Genomic DNA, 17251 nt, shown 5'->3' on the forward strand with positions numbered 1-17251 from the left:
TTCATCTTGGGCATCCCAAAGCTCTTGGTAAACCATCCAGGATGGAATCCATAGCAATCTGTAAATTCAGGCATCCTTCCCACAAGCTCTGCAGGATTCCTCAATATGCTTTTCTCTCTCTCTCTCTCTCTCTCTCTCTCTCTCTCTCTCTCTCTCTCTCTCTCTCTCTCTCTCTCTCTCTCTCCATTCAATCAGAGTGACAGAACCATCCTCATCTGATTCCTCATGGAGACAGGAAAGAGGATTCAGAAACAAATAACCAAAGCTCGTAAGACAATTTACACACAACACAAATGTTTTAATGGCCCTGTAGACTGCACCAAAAGTTCCCTAGCTTTGAAAGGAATGATGCAAACTGAATCAGCTAATATTCAAAGATAATCTTTACATGCTCCAGGACATTTCGGTAAAAATGCAGCAAAGAGTGGTGGAATAAGCTCATTTCTACAATAACATTTAGCACGGCCAGTAATTATCACTTAGGTTTGTGGGATTTTTTTTTTCCTCCTTCAAGAAACATAAGGCCCTCAGGCTGCTTCTAACTCTAACTGAGAAGGAAAGTGCGGGAAACTCAAGATGATGGAAGTTTTAACTATCATCGTGTTAGTTTTCTTCCTTTTCCTCCCAAATAGAAATGGTGTTTGTGATGACTTCTGCATGAATATTAAGCCATACTAGAGGCCTGTACACAAAATCCGTGCACAGGGGTGGGGTGGAGGCATGTACATCTCCAATCTGGGACTCCTCAAGGGATGTCTTACTGCCCACTGAGGCCTGATCCCGCCAATCTTACAATCCAGGACTACTGGCTCCCAACTGCTCGCCTATCTGCCTGCCTAATTGCCCATAACTGTTTCTGCCTGTCAGTCTGATCACCTCCTAAACACTTCACTGCCAGCCTGACCAATGCCTAACTGCTCCCTGCCAGCCCAATTGCCCCTAACTGCCCTCCCCTGCAGGCCTGGTCCCCCCCAACACCCTCCCCTGCTGAACATCTTGTGGAGGCCATCTTGTGTCCATATGGGGGCAACCATCTTGTGTGTTGGAGTGACAATTTGCATAAATACCTTTTTATTAGGATTCACTCAGTGAGTAAATTGCTCCTTAGATACATCTAAAAGCTGACAATATCTGTTTTAATGGAGTAAGTGGAGATAACCTAATATCCAAAAATTTTCCCTATTTTGTTAACTAATCTGTTAATGACTTTATTACTGGACTGTTCCATTTTCCGATATTCTTTCAATACATGAAGATATAAAAATAGGGGCTCTGGCTGAGTGGCTCAGTTGGTTGGAGCATCATCCAATATACTAAAAAGGTTTTGGGTTTGATTCCTGCTCAAGACACATACCTAGGTTGTGGATTTGATCCCCAGTTGGTGCGTGTATAGGAGGCAACCAATCAATGTTTCTCTCTGACATTGATATTTTTCTCTCTCTCTCCTTCCTCCCTATCTAAAAACCATTAAAAACATGCCCTTAAGTGAGGATTTCAAAAAATGATATAAAAGTTGTTATCAACCATCTTAACAACATCACATTCAAAGGGAAACACAAAATGGCTTTCCTCTTTGAGTAAGAGAGTCTGTATTTCAGAGTTTTCCATTCAAGTAATGGCCAGTGTACATTAACTAGAGGCCCAACATATGAAGATTCGTGCAAGCATGGGCCTTTCTTCCCCTGGCTGCTGGCACTGCCTTCACCTTGGCTGGAGCTGCCTTTCTTGCCTTCCCACACTGCCCAGAAGCTCAGAGCAGCTGGGCCCTTGTGGAACGACCTGTGTCATCTCCATGGTAATGAAGCAAGTGCCCCACCCCTGGCCACTAGGCACCTGTGTTTGCAAATTAACTCACCATCTTTGTTGGATTAATTTGTATACTCACTCCTGGCTGGTGGGTGTCACAAAGTTACGGTCAATTTGGATCTTACTCTTTTATTAGTGTAGATGATATAAAATTTCTCCAAAAATACATAAAAATACAAGTAGGGTTATAATATTTGTAAAAAATCTGAAGCCCCAAGTGCTTAGCCATGTTTGCACTATACACAATAAATTATCCTGAATATTGTATTTAATTTATAATACAGTTTGTTAGAATGGGAGCTCCATGGGCTCAAGGCCTATGTCTGTTTTGTTCATTCCTTCATATTCAGTAATTGAAATAATGTCTGGCACATAATAGATATTTGGTGTTTATTTAATCAATAAACAAATGATGAAATTACTGAATTTGACATAATTTCCTATAGCTGCCTACATATATGAAAAAAATAATATTTTATTATCCGTTTCAATAAACTTAAAATATTGAAATCCACTTTAAAAATTAGAGGTTAAAATGCTTGGTCTGCCTTAAGGAATGTAGAATTCATAATAAGGGTTGACAAAGTTTATAATTTTCCTTATTCATAAAATAGTACTCTCTGAATATATGAGATAGGTTATTGTCAAAGAAAATTCCAGAGATAAAATTATTGTGTAAAAAAGTATATTCACTGCCAAAAGCAAAATTTTTATAAGGGAATCTTCTCAAACACTGGCTCCATGAACACAAATTGAAGCAGATTTTTAAAGGGAAATATCCAAATGCAAGGTTATCAAAGTGGGGGAAAAAGTGTTTTCTCAACATTTTATTTTCCAGTGTCTTTACATATCTGTGTCGGTACTGTAAAGTCAGGATTAACTGCTTGGAAGTTGGCCATTTGGGGGAAAAGACAAGTCTTCATTGATTTGGAGGTCTTGTATTGGCCAGGAGTTACTGTTTTATTTGTGGTGGTTTATCCCATAACACAGAGGTGTTTGTTTGCTTGTATGCTTCATTTTTACTTTTGACTGAACTACCATATGCTTAGGCATAATGCAGGCAGGACAAGATGTCAATTTTAGTTTTTCACTGGAGTTCTGTGACTAGAAAATAAATGATTAAAATGTATTTATTGTGTGCCTAATGTAAGTCTATTGAGTCTGTTTTCAGTGCTTTGGATGTTTAAATCAATCTTCCTCAGCCAGGTTGATTTGGGCCAAGAAAAGTAAACTGAGGATATTTGAGGTTTTGTTTTTTTCCCTAGCAGTAACTTTGGACTTATCTTAGTACACTGGAACCTATAAGAGCGCCCTTCCTGCCCCCTCTAATATATTATTATATATAATTTTATTATATTATTTCTATTATAAATTGAATAGAAATGAGCACTTACTTGTAATGGCTATGAACTCATGTATCAGTGTTTAGTTATGTTGTTATTTAACAAACTTGAAACTATATTTGGCCCATCAAGAAAAGGATTTAAGAAGTGCCTGCCCTAGTTCAAGGCTCACTTCACCTGCCCAAAAAAGTGTTCATTGAAGGAACAACATTTTATAGAATCCTTATAGTAGAAACTTATTATACTAGAAACTTCTAGAAAATAGGGTTATTTCTAGGAATTCAATAGGAACACTTACTCAAGGACATTCCTCCACAAAAAGATCTTTCACTCTTCTGGATATTGACTGACAAGATGCCCTAAAGTAAGAAAGCCCTACTAGTCTGATACTAGGGATTTCCATTGAGATTGTAATGGCAAACCTTCAGAAAGAACTAGCAAACCAAACACAGAAAGAAACATGCATAACAGAGCATTTGGTGCTCAAATGGAAGTGAGTAACACCCCTGGATTCCACTTGCATAGGAACAAATGGGATGTTTTGTGTAAAATATAACTAAATTTGCCTTCTTTGCTGTGTAACCAATTTATTTGTAATAAATAATTCTTTATGTAAAAGAAAGTGAGTTGTTAGTGGATGTATAGAAATAGTCAGTGAATTTACCGTAACTTTTTCTGAGCTTTCAAACATCAACTCTTTGGACAAAGCTGGCTGAATAGCAAACAAGGCCACTAAGAGAAATTCTATTTTAATGCCTTAAAAGGGGGAAAAAAAAAAAAACAACATCAAGTTTGCCTGAAGTGGCCACTCCTTTTAAATAGACCAGAATCCCTGGAACAAAAAGGTCAAAAGTCTCATTATCATACCAAGAGTGATCATGGACATTCATGGGGGCATTTTTGGGTTGCCACAATGATTGGAGGCACTTTTATTGAGTAGAGGCTAGATATCCTGAAAAAAAATAGCAAGGCAAGATACTTATGTGGGTGTGAATAGCACCTAGAACCTAAACCAATTTTGAAAATAGACTCAAACTATTTGTATAATTTAACAGAATAGAAACTTTTCAGAAATTGAGCTATTGTATGAAATGATGGATGCATGTCGGTTGTTTATTCCAGACTGACAAAAGTTATTTACCATTTAGTGCGATATTTCATATCGAGGGCAAGGCCATTCATATGTGCAGTACTATTATAGCATACCTGAATGAGTCTCCTTTGGAAGCTATTGCTTTATACACATATGTGCAGGCACATGACCACAAACTTATGATACAGCCTTACAAAGGCATAACTTAAAGTAATGCAGAGACAGAGACTGACTGCCAGCATAGTTGAAATGAAGTGTTAGCATATATACCTTCCAAGGGAGACATGGTATATTGTTGTTCAATGTTCTGATGGCTTCACCAAAAAGGCTCTAGCTCATTTTTGTCCTTTTGCTGCTGTGGCCTCTTCAGTACTTCTATTTTCTGTCTATTACTCTGGAGCAAAATTAAGACTCATGTTCCTGACTTCATTGCCCATCAACTTTTCTCAGGGAGCAACATATATATTGCTGCTCTTCCTGCTTCTTATCCAAGAGCAGGGAATACCTGAAGCCAAAGACTACACTGAGTCTTCAGTAGAACTTTTCTGAGTGTATGCTGCCTAAGTTTGCATGTGTTTGCAACAAAAACTTTGCCCATAAAAATGTTAACCACTGTCACACTGGATGCAGTTAAGTTTCAAGATTTTAAGAAACACCTTCCTAGTCTTTTATTTTGTTGCTTGTGTCATGCAATATAACTGCACACAAATTTCTAACCACAGAACCTAATAAAAAGTAAAGGCTTTGTGAATTGTTGTTATTATTCTTATTATCAGCTCTTCTTATTGTTCTTGCAGATATTCAAGATAAAGGCACTTGGCCACTTGGTTCCAGGAAGGAATCATCTTTTTAGTTTTTGCAAGTCTTACAAGGAAGTGAAAGTTGTTTTAGAAGAAATGCATAAAATGACAGTGGTGATATCTGTGTTACTCATCAATGGTTGTGATAATAAAATGGGAATCAAAACTACATAAAACATTTTAGATAGTATTTGCTTCTTTAATTCTTAAGATAAACTAATTCTCTTCTCTGTGAAATAAAAAGACAAATGAAAATTTCAAAATACCCATACTTTTTTTTCTAATTATCAGAGTATTCGCAGTAAATGATAATTAAAGAAGTGTAAGAAACAATCTGGAAAAATTGGAGACTACTGTGATGGGTTTTTATCTTAGAGAAAAGCTAACATTCTGGTTTTGATTTTTGTCTTAATTTACAGTGCGATTCAGAGACTTGACCACAATTTTTCTTTTCTTATTGTAATAATCAGGCTTCTCGATGACAAATGGCCCTGAACGACATAGCATATGCTAACATCAGCAATGGGAAATTAACGTTTTCTTTTACACTTATGTAACATGAGAGGCATAATGCAAGTATGACTACGTGTTAGCTAAATCTGTGTGCACAATAGACTTGTCTCTATCAAAACATCTTTGGAGAGACCTTCAGATTACCTTTAAGTTAATGTATGTTGGATATCGTGAGATTTCTGAGAAATACTGAGGTGATTTCAAGATGTCTCTAACCAACATTCTTTATGAATGAAAGTATGAATTACATCAAAAACCCTCCATGGCCAGATGTGGCCCAGTGCCATGAACAGGAGCTATGGGAAACTCAGATTTTTGGGGTCAACTTTTTCAAGGAAGTTGACATTGTTCAATTATAAAGAGATCATTGACACCTTGACCACAAATATTACTGCAATGCAAACTGTAAGATTTTTGAGAGGGAGTTGTGTAAAACACAATAAAACATAAGAAAATTTCCCAGGTCCTGCTGAGAATTTAGCAGATAGACTCAATGATTTTCAAGGTCTCTTTAAGCCTCCAAAGTCTATAATTGTATTTTTGGATAATTGGAATTTTGGAATTTTTAGAAGTTTTGTATGATGCAAAATGGCATTACAAAAATGCTTTCAAGATGACTGGTTAATGATGGGTGATATACACAAGGCAATTTTTTTTCATATAGGTATATTCCCCAAGAGGCCAAAATATTTCAAAAAAAAATTTGCTTATCAATTAAAGCATGTATACTGCATTTGGAGGAAAAAAGAATTTCCATCTATAAACTAAGCCAAAAGTATAATTAGGATTATGTCCTCATAATACTTTTTAATTATTGTGACTAATAATAATATATGAATGCTGCTGTATTTTCTCTTACTTATAGCAAGGTTAAATTTTAAGTTTCAGCTCATTACTTATCAAATCCAATTCCCATTTTAAGAGTTAACAGGAGCTATATCAAGCAGTTTTAACCTTAAATATCATGTGAAAAGAGTGTTCTTAAAATATAAATTATATGCATTTGCCATGGGATAATCATTATTTTGTTTAATAGGCATTCACTTGCTATACTTCTTATAAAATAATTTATTATGTAGTTGATATTTACCAAATATTTTATAGTTTTGGATCAATACATATATAATGTAAAGTTACCGAGTGGTCTTCATGGCCAACATCAAGGTAACAGTTAAATTAATAATGAAAATAAGTTAAAATCTTGATATATTTTAAAACATATAGATCACTTTTATACTTGTAATAACATTTTTAAAACTTGTTATCTTAAGATGGATTTTTCCTCAAATTAATATGATTCTTACTTCAATTTTTTTAGTGCAATTCAGGACTTCTTTCCAAGTGCATTAAATATTTAGAACAAGTCAGTTTTAAATTAAATAGAAAACTCTGCAGAAGGAATCTTCACTTCTACATATTAAGGTTCTCTCTATCTACATATTAAACTTTTGCCCTTTTTGAAGACTTCTTTCATCATTAAAAACATGTCTTGTGTGGAATCTCTTATGGTATTAGGTTGGGAGAAGATTTATCTAAGATTCTACCAGATTAATGATGTTTGTAAAAATGATAGGTAAAAATAAAAATGACCCTGGTCACTGCTAGCTTAAAATTCTTGTTTTCCATTTAGCACAATGTGTACAGATCAAAAAGAAAATTTATAATGAATTTGCTTGAGAAATATATTCGACAAAAACTGTTAGTGTTCAGAATTAGTAGAATATGCTTATTCTACAACATTTAACCACAAAAACAAGGTGCAGTGTTTTGTTGATCACGGCCAAAGCAAGAATTTTGAGAAATCCCTGGCTTTTTCGTGTCTCTGAAGCCTGGTTTATTTGGGGCAAGGGGGAAACAAGAAAGGAAGCATTTCTAAAAAAGCCACTTTGGTAATATCTGAGACAACACCATTCTTATTTCACTGGGATTTTATTTCATTCTTGCAGGCTTAACATCTCACTGCATGAACAAAGAAAATATCATGTGAAAAGGGCTTCAGGCTAGCTACTTCCAAAAGGATTCAACCTTCCAAGTGCTATCAATATCATTCGTACACCCACACAGTTAGCACTTTTGAATACATTTACTGAAAACCATTAATAAAGCAACAATCTTAGTCTGGTTCTTAACCATGTGTCACAGCGAAATAAGTTCATGTAAATCTGTGAACTGCACGACAATGATCAAATTAACAGTCATTTCAAGAAAAAATGCCCCTCAGGCTGAAAAATAATTAGTAGTCTCTCACTATCTTTTCCTCCTAATAAAAATCACGATATTATTGTTGACTGTGCTAATAAAACACCTCCCGTGACCCTGATGTAGCTTGATGTAAAATGTAAGGACTGTTCTATTGTGCAGTCTCACACATGTTTTATTGAACATTTCCATTTGGCTCTTCATCTGGGAACACAAGGGCCCATAGAAGCTGAAGAACTTTTGTCACACTGTAATGCAACTCTCACTTGCTTATTGCTGCAGTTAATAAAATACCCACTCTGAAATGCATTATCTTTGAAATTTAACTTTTAACTGCATATGCTGAATATTCAGGGCTTTGAATCTGAGCCGGAACAAGAGCAAGGGACAGGAATGCACACAGGGAAGATGTATTTAGTGCATGAAGCAGCCCATGGTTAGCACGTATGTTGCCATAAACATCAAATCCGATATTTTGATTTTTAGAAACACATTACACTGAGGAAGTCATAGAGGTCACAGATTGTTCAACATCTTTTTCTTTGGGTTGTTTGCATCCACTCTGTAACTATTTCTTGAATGTTTTAGTACAAGGCAGTACTATATGTTTATTAGGGATGGAACAGAGTAAATGCATAATCCCTGTCCTCAAGCAGCTTATCAAAGATTGACAGGTTGGATTCTTGTGCTGAAGTGGATGATGAGCTAATGCTGGTTACTGATATTTCTGATACACAGAATGAGGATGAAATGTCGGTTATCTTTAAAGAAACAAACAAAGAAAACCTGATAAAGTCAGCAAACTACTGAAGCATGTGAATCAGAACACTGAGCAGCACATAAACTATATGATATCACAATTCAGGGCAAACCTGGTTTGAAGAATCAACAGTTCTATAAAGGCTTTTGAACATGGTGAGGGGAACAAGACATTTCCCTCAAGGAGTTTGGAGTTCAGTGCGGAAAATTCACAAGCATAAGTAATTATAACATAGGCCAGGATATGGCATGTTGTTCTACAGATAACTTACTCTGTAATGGAATATTTTTATTATAATTTTGTAAATTCTAAGAATTATACATTTGAAGCAATGAGTAATGCATATATATATATATATATATATATATATATATCTTGGAAACACTGTCTATTTCAGGCATACATATAATTTTAAGATAATTTCTAATTTTTAAAGATAATTAGGAAATATATATTAGTGAGAAGAGAGTGAGCAATTGGAAAGAGAAAGAAAATATCAAGCTTACAGAAATATTAGGAAAGCATATAAGAAAATTCTCAAAAACAAAGGAATTTTTATTTTTGCTTAATTTTTATATAAGAAGCATCTCAGAATTCTGCCAAACTCTTCCTCAAAGTGTACTCCATGGAATACTATGTTAAAAATGTTTTGAAGTCGAGTAAGTCTGGAAATATTTGGTTAAGCCAAGTTAAATATTTTTCAGATTTTTTTTAATATGACCACATGCATGTGAGTCTTTAGGACCAAATGTTCCTCTCACAAAGCATCTCATGGGACTGTGACTAGGCTTGGGCATGGCCAAAACTGAGGGTGGATGAGAACAACTGCAGACTCAGGTCCCATCCCTGCAAGACAGGGTCTCAAAGTCCAGACTTTTATCACATCCTCCAGGTGATCTCAATGTAACTGCCTGGCATCAGACCTTCACCTGATATGTGAGAGTCTCTGATCAGACTTTCAAATTTATATTAAAATGCTACCAGTGAATCAAGGTTCACAAATACTAGTTTCATTCTGATTGTATACATTAAAACACCAAATGAGAAAGCCCTCTCCATGAGGAGAAGAAAGTGAATGCTTTTCATAAATACCCTCTGTTGGAAGACAGACATTTTTTTTCTTTTCATTATTTGGTCTGTGCTCTGCTCTACATCATAACAATGTTAACACTTTGGAGAGAAAGCAGAAGAAATTCCTGAATGTCAGTGAGTGTTCTAGAGATCTTGCTGTTTATACTTAGCACAGTTATCATGTACACTGTTCATTGCTTCTTTCAGCCAGAGACGAGCTCCACTGGGCCTTTTGTTTTAAAAAACAAAGCAGAACCACCTTCAATCTTCCTCTTTAGGGCTCTAAGTAGCCAAGTACTCATTAAAGAGAACCAAGGAGAGGTGTATCATTGTTTTGGGTATTACAAGCTGCTGGGTTCCCAAATACTAAACATTCCACCCTACTGTATAAAATATACAGGCTGGCCAAAACTGGTTTGGCTCAGTGGATAGAGCGTTGGCCTGAGGACTGAAGGGCCCCAGGTTTGATTCCGGTCAAGGGCATGTACATTGGTTGCGAACACATTCCCGGTGGAGGGTGTGCAGGAGGCAGCTGGTCGATGTATTTCTCTCATTGATGTTTCTAGCTCTCTACCTCTCTCCCTTCCTCTCTGTGAAAAATCAATAAAATATATTTTTTTTAAAAAAGGGAAAAAGTCTTTCCTGTTTTTTTTTAAAAAAAATACACAGGCTGTTTTAAACTATTCCCACTCTGAGTTTTACAACTTAAGGTCCAACGGGGAACAAATCCATGAGGTGATAAAGAAAGCAATCAAAGAAAACCAAAGGCAAGAAGCAAAAGGAAACAATGAGTATTTTCTAAAAAAGCCAAATCCATAAATTAAAATTATTTTCATCTACCTTTCTGCCAAAAGATGTCATTTGTGTGGCCACTATTGTCTGCAGCACATAAAATGGTATATTTTTTTTGAAAAAATAAAGAGTAATGACACTACTATTAGCATATTTTATAGAGGAATTATGGGGGAATGGGTGTTATTATCCTAATAGGTAGCTAGCCAGAGTTTTCCATCATATTTCTCACATTCTATATTTTCAAACATTAGCAAAACTAAAATTTCTGTTCAGGGAATTCTTGTCCTTAGGAGTCAGAGTAATTAGAATTCAAGATTAATCATCACAGCTCAAAATCTCACCTCAGATCTTAAAATGATTTATAATGGTTTATTAAAGTTGCACATTTTTAATCTCAGTTTCTTTATTTATAAAAATATTTTGGTAATGCAGATTTCTAAAGCAATATATATTGGAGAATGAACCTTTTAAATTAATTAATTAATTTTTAAATTGATTTTAGAGAAGAAGGAAGATAGTGAAACATTAATGTGAGAGAGATACATCGATCAGTAGTTTTTCATAAGCCTCTGATCAGAGGTGGAACCTATGACCTTACAGTGCACAGGACACTCCAACTGACCAGGACCAACTAAACCTCTTATTTATAAAAATGCTTCAGTGTACATAACAAAACAAAAATTCTGGCTGATTGTAGCCAAGTGAAGATGGCTGGCTGGATGGATGAAGACAGCTGATACACACATACAATTCCTCCCTCAATTACTCAAGTTCTACCTGTGAATATTGTCTTGATTTACCACTGTGATGTAAAAAGTTTACATTATGCTAATATGTAGCCTTGCTATGGTTTCATTAGTCTGTTTATATAATAAATCATCCCCAGTCTTAGTGGCTTAAAGCAACACTTTCTTACCATCTTTCACATTTCTGTGGACCAAATAGATTCAATTGGGTGATTTTCACTTGAGACTCACATGGGATTACAAACTTATGGTGGCTGGCGCTGGTGTCACCTGAAGGATTGATTGAGCTAGACAACTGAGATCTTGGCCAGTTCCTGCCGGATGTCATGTGGGAGTTCAGCTACAGCTGCTGAGCAGCCTCTCCATGGAGCGCCTGCCTGCAGCTTCTTACAGGTACTTAGAGGAAGCATCCTATGTGCAAGCACACCAAGCAATTCAGGGGAAACCACAAACCTCCAGGGACCTAGTTTGAAAACCCCAGGACATCACTTTGCCTCATTCTGTAGGAAAAGGTAAGTCACTAAATTCAGGCAAGACTTAAGAAAAGGAAAACTAGACTCCAGCTGTTGATCTGGGAAGCCATAGTGTGTGTGTGTGTGTATATATATATATATATATATATATATATATATATATATATATATATATACACACACACATACACATATATATATATATATATATATGTATGTGTGTGTGTGTGTGTACATGTGTATACACACACACACACACACACACACATATACGAAGGGAAGGAATTGATGGTAATAAGCTTTGACTATCACAACTTTTCAGGGGTTCCTCTCTTCAAAGATATTAACATGTCTCAAAGCACTTCTCCCTTCTGGAATAAAGAGGTCCTACCATTGCAACCCTTTCCAGATTTATCTGTTTTTGAGGCAGAGGAAATGTAGCAAAGCCCATTAATGGGACTTACCTCATTTCAAGTATAAACATTGACAATAATTTTATGCTCTGCCTTAAATGTGGCAAATATGGTAAAGACTTAATAAACTATGAAGTACAAAGAAAATATAGTTATCCTCGCTTTAGCTAGAGTAACAGATTAAACAAATTATATAAGGAATCATTTCTTATTTCATTTACATCCCCATGGAACAAATATTAATAATCCTATTTTGCAGATGAGGCTCAAAAGGTTATGTGTTGTTGTTGTTTTTGTTTTTGTTTTGTTTTTGTTTTTTTTGCCTTAAATTATACAATTAATGAGTAGTATAACTGAGATTCTGGCCTAGGATTTTCTTTTCTTTTTTTACTACACATGCTGCTTCAATGAATAGTTAATAAACACTGTGAAAACTTGTGGAGAAACTGGAGGTGGAGAAACAGAGATGGGGCAGAAAGAGAAGGAGAGGAGCCAGGGATTATTGTACTGAGAAACTTTTGTTTTATGCTTAGTTATTTCAACAAATATTTTTCGTACCCTATATAGCTAGAGTGACAGTCTTATAGCAACCACAGTCTGGGAAAAAATTAAAAAACAAAACAAAATTGTAGATGTGGGGAGCAGAGGAAGAGAGAATAATGTGCTGAAGGTCACGGAACCAGCAGCCGGAGGAGGTGCACCGTGGCTGGAGATGGGGTGTGGGAAATACACTGACAAGGGATGAACAATGAGATACATGGAGAGATGGGAGAGGTGACCCTTCCCTCCCTCGGTGCTCCCAGCCCTTCTGCTGAATAGCCTTTTGGGTTTGTATAGAGCTTGAGGAAGACTGAAAGAAAAGATGAGAACATCCATGCTACTGGCTGCATGGCACTCTCTGATTTTTCCCCCTCTTTCTACTGTTTGAAAACAAAACAAAATAAAACAGCATGCCTATAGCAAAATGAATCAATTTTAAATTTCAATAACAGCAAAGAAATATAATGTAACAAATGAAACATACCACTTCTTAATTATATACTATTACATTTCTATTGCAGAGTTGTTTGTAGTTAAATCTTTAAAAACAGAGAGGAAATAGTATGAGCACAGCTACTTTATTTGATTCACTTCATTTCTCTAAATAGTATATAATTATTTTTAAATGGAGTTTATATTTTTCTTAAGAAAACACACTTTGACAAATGAAACTACAAAAAAGAAAAATATAATAAAAATGTTAAATACCACCTATTGTGCTATTATTCTTTATAAGTTATTTATATGTTACTAGTTGGAAGACTTATATAGGCAAAATACTGTTCATAGAGCTTAAAATCTCAATAAAACCTGCTTTCAAAAATTGCAGGCCCAAATAAGGAACTTTTCAGTTATATATATATTTGAATAAGTTGATTCATGTCATTTAGGGGTTAAGTGGTCTCAAATTATTTTTGATAATTGATGTACATTTGAATCCATGAGCAAAAATGCATACTGTAAAAGGATATCAAGTTTAATGTTATTCTTTTTCTGTTCCTAATTCTTATCTATGCATTCATCTATAATAACCATCTCAGCCTATTATGAATAATAATTTCTAACTATTTTATGATCCATGTTTTTTGCCACAAAAGTCACAAAAGTAATTAAGCCAAATTGAAACAATTAGGAAATACACTATTCAATAACAGAGTTGCCAAAAAGTTTTACTGTACCCTAAGGAGGCAAGAGAAAAATAAAAGCCTATACAGCAGTAATATCATTCCACATGTTACGTGTTTTTTTTTTTCTTGCAAGCCAGCCAAGCTCAAATTAATTGTACTGACTAAACTTTTCTTCTTAGAGAAAATTAAAGATATGCTGTTGTCAACACTTGAGCACAACCTTGCCGACACTTAAACGCAGAGAAGGGTGTGACATCCTGCCCGGGCTGCCTTGTGCTAATTAATCACTCTGGTATTTAGGACCATTCAAGCAGACAAATTAATGGGGAATAATTAGTGTATCTTTGTTCCAGCTCAGCTTTGCACACCAGACACTCTCTGGGAGAGAGGGGAGTTTGCGGAGCGCGAGCCATTAGCACGTGCATAGTTTCACTTCTGTTCAGCAAGTTCTTCGGAGACTAAGAGAAAGGCCAAATTAGCAGACCTGTGACTGAGGTTAGGCCTCTGTTTGGGTATCAGCTTTCAGAGGCAAGTAGCTAATCCACATACCGAATTTCATGAAACGCAATTAAACCTCCGGGAAAAAATAATTTCAGAAACGATAAGGAAGTCTTTTTAAACAGTATAGTGAATATATTTATTTTTATTTCTATCATTCATATTTATTTATATATCACAGAGATAAATCCAAACCTGGGGTATTTCCCATTTTGCCTTATTGTCGGCTTTTGTGCATTTTTATCAAAAATGGATTTTTATCAACAAATAGTATTTATACATTTTGTAAGTAAATAGTGTAGACCATTTAACCTCTGTGCTGTTGGTAAGAACTCTCTGCAGATACTCCCTACGGCCATAAAACTTAATTTGTTTCTTCTGATAGGAATCATAGACTAGAAAATTCAGGCAAAGTCTACAGACACAGTGAGTGTGACCAGCACGGTATTGATTAAACTCTGTCCCATTTTACACTGTTGACTGGTTTCAACATGCACGTGGACTGAATAAAGGCACAGTTTCCTGCCAAAATATTTTAAAAACTAAAAATTAAATAGTTATGGCTACCAGACTGAAATGATTTTATGATTTGGTCCCCAGTACTAAAAATAAAACAGAGAAAAAGCCAACTTATTCATAAGAGTTCAAATTCTCCTTGATGAAATTTACCAGTTTTACTTTAATACAGAGATTCCTCCGCTCACCAGACAAGAACAGCCAATTTTCCACAATTAATACTTCAAACATCAGATTTTTTTTTTCTGATGATGAATTATTTCTGAGCTTTTTATTGAGGAACAGTTGGCTATATGAAGAACTTACCTAAACATACTGCCAAATAATTGTGCAAATATGTGTATATCCATTCATAGAACCACGCTTATTTTAATACCATACATGTGAGTAACCTTTAATTACCGTTTTTCATTTTTCTTTGGTTATGGAAGGGAGGAGATTGACAACCTAAAGGATGTGTGTGTGGTTTTTTTTTTTGTTGTTGTTGTTTTTGTGCTCAGTGACTATCTTGTGTATCACTACCTAACTCTGCAGCTTTGACCCTTAGCAACCAAGGCAAGAATGATTGCTGTGGCAGCACAGAGCACATTCCTGCAAACTCCATACTCACTGTCAGAGGGTTCACACCCAGACCACCTCACTCTCAGAGAGCAAGCAAGGGTGGCTCAGGGAGGACCAGGAGCTGGTGCAAAGGGAGACCCTACAGTGAGAAAAGAGATCCCATTCCAGACCTGGTTATCAATCCTTCTGTAAAGAAATGCTACCATCCAAAAAGACAGAGATGAAAATAAGCGTGGGGCATCCGTGGCTGGGTTTCGTTCTGCAGATATAATGGTGTAACAGAGAAATGTCCTAATTTGGAATATTGTTGGACGACACCCAGCATCTAGATTTCATGAAAACATGGTATTGTTAGGCATAATGCTCTCGAAATTGTGCTGGTGGAGAGGAAGAGAGGAGGGGAAAAAAGCCAATCACAAAACCACACATTCTTACAATGTCTTCTAGCAGAGAAATGAAATCTCTCTGTGTCTAGTTCCCTCTGAGATACTAAATTACTGCCTCGGATAAGCCCAGATGCCATTAGAAAGGCTTCCATCCTGGGAGTAGGTCCTCCTAGATCTTTGAAGGTGCCTAATCCTCATTAAAGGAAAACCCCGCGCGTGGGAGGGGCCGCGCGGGCATCAAGGCACCTGGCGCGGACTGAAAGCGCGGCCCCATGTGCGGCTGCCGCTGAGCAGCAGAATGTAATTTAGTCGCACCAGCGGGAGCAGGGGTCAATGATTTTATATTAATGGGGATCACGACAGTTCTAAGCTGTGGCGTGCTTTGAAATAAGTGTTGTACAAGGCAGCAAAGAGAGCTAGGCTGAGGAAATGAGCTGTGTCACTGTCTCCTCATGTCTAGCAGCAAACACTGGGAGGTTTTTTAGCTGCTACCGACTCTGTGCCATCATAATATTTTATAAACAACAATTACCTCTTTCATTTAAAACACACACACACACACACAAAAAAAAAAAAAAAAAAACAAAAAAAAAAAAAACCAACCCTCAAACCCCTAAAGCAGAGCTACCAAAAGATGCCACGAAAGAAGAGAAAACTCCTTTCTGCCCCAGATAGAGACCACGTGTGTGGCCAGTGAATGGACTATTCAGGGGATGCTCAGAGATGAAAACAAACTTATGCAAATAAGCCCAGGCCTGTTAGGGTTGGTGGTTGTGATACTGTTGAAAGAGGGTATATTGTTACATACCTTGATATGCTCTCAGAATGCCGGCACCTAAAACAAGAGAGATGGAGAAAGATTTAGAGGCAGTGCTTTTAAGTAGTGTTCAGTATTCAATTTTTGTCTGCAGTGAAAAGGCAGGATTACCACAATATCCAAATTTTCCCTAAATTATAAAATTATTTTTACTTTTTTTTTTAGGAATAAAAAGTTTAGACTTCATTGATTAGGGGGAACTACCACATATCATTAAGTGGATAACAGCTACCCGCCTGAGAGTTACAAAGTCAGCTGTGAAAAGGTGGACATGTTGATGAGAAAAATAAAATCTATCCTTATAAATTGCCACCTGGGAAAACAATCGACTAATTTTCAATATTTTTCCCATACGCTAGCAAGTCTTTGGGATTAGTGAGCTATTACTGGAGAACAAAGTGGTATCATTGAATATTAAATTACACATCATCTGGAAAACAATTTCTATAAAACAAAATCCAAGCTTGATTAGTCTATTAGAGATGCATTTTCCAAAGATGATCTGTGAGACAATAGTGCTGTGACAGATGTTCTGTGCTAAGCTCACACACATCCAAACATATACAGAAGATTCTTCAGTCAGACATAGGAAAGAAATACTGCATTCTATAAGGTGTGGTTTTTGTTTTTTTTTGTTTTTAATTTCCCAAGAACATTAACATATTAAAGGCTCTGAGATGTCCTGACATAAAGACTCTCTTTAGTCTCCTTCAGATCTTATCTATCCAACCAATTTCATTATTAATTACATTGCCCCCAGAACCTATTCACATCCCTTTCTCTAAAACACACTT

At 36.1% G+C, this 17251-nt stretch overlaps 1 long non-coding RNA gene across 1 annotated transcript in view; it reads right to left on the bottom strand.

Moving 5' to 3' along the window:
* LOC123651393 overlaps positions 1–17251 on the bottom strand; it is a 334810-nt gene that overhangs the window by 19608 nt on the left and 297951 nt on the right. Inside the window, exon 3 of the long non-coding RNA XR_006740072.1 lies at positions 16449–16475. This is a non-coding gene — a long non-coding RNA (uncharacterized LOC123651393). The remainder of the gene's footprint in view (positions 1–16448; positions 16476–17251) is intronic.

Source organism: Pipistrellus kuhlii, unplaced genomic scaffold (assembly GCF_014108245.1).
Source record: "Pipistrellus kuhlii isolate mPipKuh1 unplaced genomic scaffold, mPipKuh1.p scaffold_m20_p_5, whole genome shotgun sequence".
Taxonomy (NCBI): Eukaryota; Metazoa; Chordata; class Mammalia; order Chiroptera; family Vespertilionidae; genus Pipistrellus; species Pipistrellus kuhlii.